A 5,675-nucleotide genomic window follows, 5' to 3' on the forward strand; every position below is an offset into this window, starting at 1 on the left:
GTAACTATGTTCAGTTCAGTTCAGTCGCTTAGTCGTGTCCGACTCTGTGTGACCCCATAGATGGAAGCCCACCAGGCTCCCCCATCCCTGGGACTCTCCAGGCAAGAACACTGGAGTGGGTTGCCATTTCCTTCTCCAATGCATGAAAGTGAAAAGTGAAAGTGAAGTCTCTCAGTCGTGTCCGACTCTTAGCGACCCCACGGACTGCAGCCTACCAGGCTCCTCCTTCCATGGGATTTTCCAGCCAAGAGTACTGGAGTGGGGTGCTATTGCCTTCTCCGTATGAAAAATTATACATATTATAAAATCTAATTACATATGATTAAAAAATAGGACTAGATTATTCTTAAAGAACTACTATAGTTGCAATCAATTTTGCAAATATATACAGTTATATCCAAAAGTTTTACAAAAACAGCTTAAATCCAGAGTCTCCATTTCACAGCTTCACTAACGAGTGTGTGTTTTACTCCTCGTTTAGATGTTGTGTCTCAGAGTTATCTGCATAGATGGAGATGCTGGAAGACCATGGAGCGCAGCTTCCCACAGAAAATCATCAGTTCCTCTGGTCCGGAGGTTCTCTGGAACAATCCTCTTCAGTCTCTTCAGTCTCCTCTGAGCAGGACAAGTTTAGTGCGCTCATCACGGGGTGCACCCAGGACGTAATCTGTGTTATGTGATTGATGAAGTACTCGATTCCACCTGCTGTGTAAGCTTCCTCCCACCCATAAGGTAGACAATCCGTATCAAGTATGGCACAGACAGATTTAACAAGTTCCTTAGACCCAAGTGCCAGTGTTGCTGGGATGTTGTGTCCATTCTTTCCCAACGGCATGACTTAAATTTGACCAAGGTGCAGAATTATCAGAAAATACATCTTGAATAGCCTCTACAAAATGGAGAAGCTTTTCAGTGGATGCCTCAAAAGTTTTCCAAGCCATTTCTGATTTTCGCAATTGGCAGTCCAGTACTGTGATTCTCTTTCTTAACTCCTGAACACTGTTTATTTTGGTCAGAAAAACCAGCAAGCTGAGCCTTCAGCTCTGTAATCTCAGCCTCTAACAGACGGATCACTTCCTTGTAATCCATTTCCATTCCTTGTGCCTGTCTCTGTGCAGCTTCGGCAAGATGAAGCCGGCTTCGCAGGGCTCTTGTTTCTTCGACCACAGCTTTGGCTTCTTGTTTAACATTCTGGAGTTCTTCTGTCAATTGCTTCCTCTGCCTTTCCGATTCAAAAATTTTTCCTTAAGTGTCTTCACTTCTTCCAAAGTGTTATTTCTTTCATGCTTAAACTTTTCCATTTCATCTGTTTCTAAGGAATCACCTGTCTCCTGAGAAATCTGTGAATTTAATATACTGGAAATTTCATGTGCACCAACGTTGGCTTCATCCAATTGCAAGTAAAACAAGTTTCTGGCAACATGGACAAAATCTCCAAAAGACACCATCCCCTTTGGGTCTACTTGTACTTGCTGTCTCAGAGCTTGGTGGTATTCTTTTGTGGGCTGAATTCCAAGATAATTTAGAGTCATTTCCAGTTTCCCTACCTTAACGCAAACAGACGGATTTAGGGAAACCTTTCCTTGTGGCCCATAGTTATCAGTCCAAGCAGGGGCAATATCTGTATTAGACATATCTGTAGGGCTGTTGTCTGAAGAAGTAACTGGAATCTGTTCTGTTTTCTTGTATCCAGTTTTTATCTGATTCCTCCTAAAAGAAGGTAAAATGGCATCTGTATTCTGGGAGTGGATGAGGTCTTTGGAATTAGTGTTTCAGGAGAAGAAATAAGGCTAAATTTTGAGGCTCGAGGTCCATATTCTCCTGTAGCTTGTAAAAGGGATGAACAAGATGGATTTTCCAAATGGCTGCTGTCGGATTTCTGTCTTATGAATGTTGTCTCCCAAAAAGATTCTGACCTCAACTTGGCTCTGGTAATTATGCTTTTTGCTTCTTCGAATGATACACCAATCATGGACTCCTTGTTTACTGAGACAAGTTGATCTCCTGGTTTCAAACATCCATCCTTATAACAGTCTCCTCCAGGAATGATTTCCTGAATATATACCAATGGACCTTCATTCCAGTTAATTCCTCCTAGGATCTTCAAACCAAGGCCTGTTTTCTTGGTAACTGTAATCACCTGAAAGGCAGGATCCTTTTCAAGTAGACTGGATGATACTACAGAAGATGTATTTTTATTCATGGTTTCACCACAACTGTAGCCTTGGATTTAACAGCTGCGTAAATGAAGATCTTGATGAAGAGTCTATAAATTCTTCTTTTTCCTATCTTGAGGGACTTCCTGCAGACATTACTCTGACTCATATTACTCCAAGAGCTTCTTAAATGCTTTCCAGCCACCCAGCCTCCGTAGCCCAACTGCAAAAGTGGCCGTGTTAGGTGCTGTGTATAAAGCAACCCAACATGGATTCCTGTCACCTTGAAGCTCAGTTTGCAGGAACGAACATGAGTCACACATGTAACTAAACGTATTGTTACAGAATACGATAGAGGATCTAAAGTGTACTTTAGACCCTGTAGGGTGGGGCTCTGAGGAAGATGGTCAGGGAACACCTGGTTTAGGTAGGGCCTTACGCTGAAAGGGACTCTCACAGTGGGCTCTAAAGGGGCCAGGAGAAGAATGGGAGGCAAGGGTAGGAGAACCTGGATGGGCAAAAGCTCTGAGATGAGGCAGGTAGCTTGGTGGCTTGGAGGAGGAAGCAGCCTGAGGTCTGGGGTGGAGCCCCTGCTCTTTGAACTTGAGCAAAGCAAAATCAGTGCAGTGTTTCAAAGAGAAGGGTGTGGAAGTGGATCCATGTTTTTCAGGACTCAGCCTGGTTGCTGTGAAAGATAAGGGGCAAGAGAGGATGTCAGGAGAGTAAGGGAGGGACTTCTCTGATGGTCCAGTGGTTAAGATTCTGCACTTCCAATGCCAGGGACGAGAGTTCTATCCCTGGGCAGTAAACTAGGCTCCCACGTGCCATGCCGTGTGGCCACGAGACAAACAAAAAAAGAAACCCCCCCCCAAAAAGAGAGAGAGATAAAGTAAGGGAAACATGGTGACTGTGAGCATTAACAGGAGCCTTAGAAGGTGGAAAGGATCTGTTGGAGTAAGGAGTTGTGCACAGTATTTGGGATAAAGCAAAAAATGTCAGTGAAGGCAGAGAGGCAGGCTCAACTGAAGCGACTTGGAGCAGGTGTGCGATCAGGGTGGAGGGGAGGGGATGAGCAGAATGGCAGTTTCTGAGCCTCAGACTGTCCATCTCTCAAGAAAATCTGGATATACCTGTGGCTAACTCATATTTATGTATGACAGAAACCAAGGCCATATTGTAAAGCAATTATCCCTCAATAAAAAGTAAATAAATGAAAAATAAAAGAATGATGAACAACAACAAAAAAATAAATAAATGGAGGACATGAGGTTGCAAATGAAAAAAGAAAAATCTGGAAGAAACTGCCTCATTCTCTTTCTTACACCACTGCCACACTGATCCAGTAGAAGTAAGGATCTTTGTCTTTTCTGGGTTTGTCCCAATCTCTTGGCAACATCTCCAGTTGAATCTTAAAAGCTCCTGGGTTTACTTTGGGAATTTTGCTCTTTAGAGAGATACTTGACAGATTTTTTTTTGCCCCTTGAACTTCTTTGATGATAATAGAAATCTTTGAAAGTCAGATACACCCTAAAAAAAAAAAAATCACTGTCCACGTCCCTGACTCCAATGAGCCATACAACATGGTCAAGCAGTAACAATCTGATGTTCTGTAGCATCCAGGTGACACCCTCTGACCGTGGGGACTTTGGAGGGTGCAGCCAGGAGTGAATAGTAGGGACCCCCAGTGTTCCCACAGCTGAATGAATATGGCCCCTAAGGTCACTGATGAAAATGGCTTTGTGACTGAAGAAAGCGTTGCCCTTTGCGTGTGATTAGTGTGTGATTAGTAAGACAGAGATGACGCTATTCTTTCAAAGTCCTCCCATGACCAAATTTGGCCTCCGGAGAACGGGGTAGAAACATTTCATATGAGTCATGCCTGTTTGCCTCATGTCTGTCATTAGTTGCTATGGAAACCACTCAGCACAGCCCATGGGTTCAGAATTCCTGCAGTGAGCCTCCAACTTAGCCCCAGTTTGTACAGCAAACAAGTTTGCTTACTTTGTTAATCTTTAGCTACTTCCTGCCTGGTTCAAATTGGAAGCTGAAGAACTCAGAACAGCCGAGAGCACAGGGTGCCTTTTCCAGGTGAATCACAATAAGGGACATGCTCTTGTGTTCTGCCCCAAGGTTGGTATAGATATTTAGAAGAATTCCAGATTACTTTCTGGGTAATCAGGTTGTTAGATCAAAGCTGCTCCCTTGTTAACATGGACACTGTACATATGTGAAAGGCATTTAGGGATTCCTCACGTTGTCTTTTCTGGGTCCGTCCCAATCTCTTGGCAACATCTCCAGTCCAGTCTTAATAGCCACTGGCTTTACTTTGGGAAATATGCATTTTAGAGAAATGCTTGACAGATTTTTGCCCCTTGAACTTCTTTGATGATACAAATCTTTGAAGCTCAGATACAAGAAAAGTTTATGTGCAGAGTGCCTCCTGGTGATTCAGAGATTGATGGGATGCTTGTAACTTATTCACCAAGGAATTTAAATCAGAAAGACCTGGACTGGGGGTAGGTGGTGGGGGAGGGATGGATTGGGAGTTTGGAATTAGCAGATGCGAACGTGTGCGTGCGTGCGTGCGTGCGTGCGTGCGTGCTAAGCTGCTTCAGTCATGTACGATTCTTTGCGATCCCATGGACTATAGCCGGCCAGGCTTCTCTGTCCATGAGATTCCCCAGGCAAGAATACTGGAGTGGGTAACCATTCTCTTCTCCAGGGGATCTTCCAGACCCAGGGATTGAACCCGGGTCTCCTGCATTGCAGGAAGTTTCTATACTGTCTGAGATAGAGTGGACAAACAACAAGGTCTTATTGTATAGCACAGGGAACTATATTCAATATCCATGATAAATCACAATGGAAAAGAATATGAAAGAGAGGGCTTCTTTCTATAGCCTCGTCTGCATAGAACACATGACCAGTCCAGAAAAGAGACAGATACTGTCTCAGATCCACCTGCTTGCTATGTGTCTCCCTGTTTCCAGCCCCAAATATCCATGAAAATAATCTCTGAAGACCTTGCCCTTTATTTACTAAACACATTCAAACATGTCAAAATATGAGTTTTATTTCATGTTAGGACCTGACACTAAGGAAAAATAGAGCTAATTTAAGTGAAAAGGACACTTTAGTTGAATAAAAATTAAGAAAATATTATTGTGAGTTGAAGAATATATGATAATTCAAGTCTTAAGAAATCATAAGAAATAGGGCCAGATTAGCAAAAACATCAAAGTCGGTGAGTTTATACTGAATCTGACAGGCCATAGAATCACTGTAGATGAAACAGAAATAGTTGAAACTCAAGTCAATTCTGTATTCCTTTTAAGTTTGATGATTTAGAATTAAATCCGAATCTACTGCATGCTATTGTCTACCTTTGTGTAAACAATGTACACTTTTAAAGCATCAGTTTGTTCTTCTGTGATGCTGGGGTAATTCTATTAGGTTGGTGTAACAGTAATTGCTGTTTTGCATTGTTGAACTCTGCCATTTGATATTGGAATACACACT

General features: G+C 42.7%; 1 pseudogene; it reads right to left on the reverse strand.

Moving 5' to 3' along the window:
- Positions 1–270: 270 nt before the first annotated feature.
- Positions 271–5,063, reverse strand: LOC109553573 (syntaxin-binding protein 4 pseudogene; annotated as a pseudogene).
- Between the last annotated feature and the right edge of the window lie 612 nt (positions 5,064–5,675).

Source organism: Bos indicus, chromosome 27 (genome assembly GCF_029378745.1).
Source record: "Bos indicus isolate NIAB-ARS_2022 breed Sahiwal x Tharparkar chromosome 27, NIAB-ARS_B.indTharparkar_mat_pri_1.0, whole genome shotgun sequence".
Taxonomy (NCBI): Eukaryota; Metazoa; Chordata; class Mammalia; order Artiodactyla; family Bovidae; genus Bos; species Bos indicus.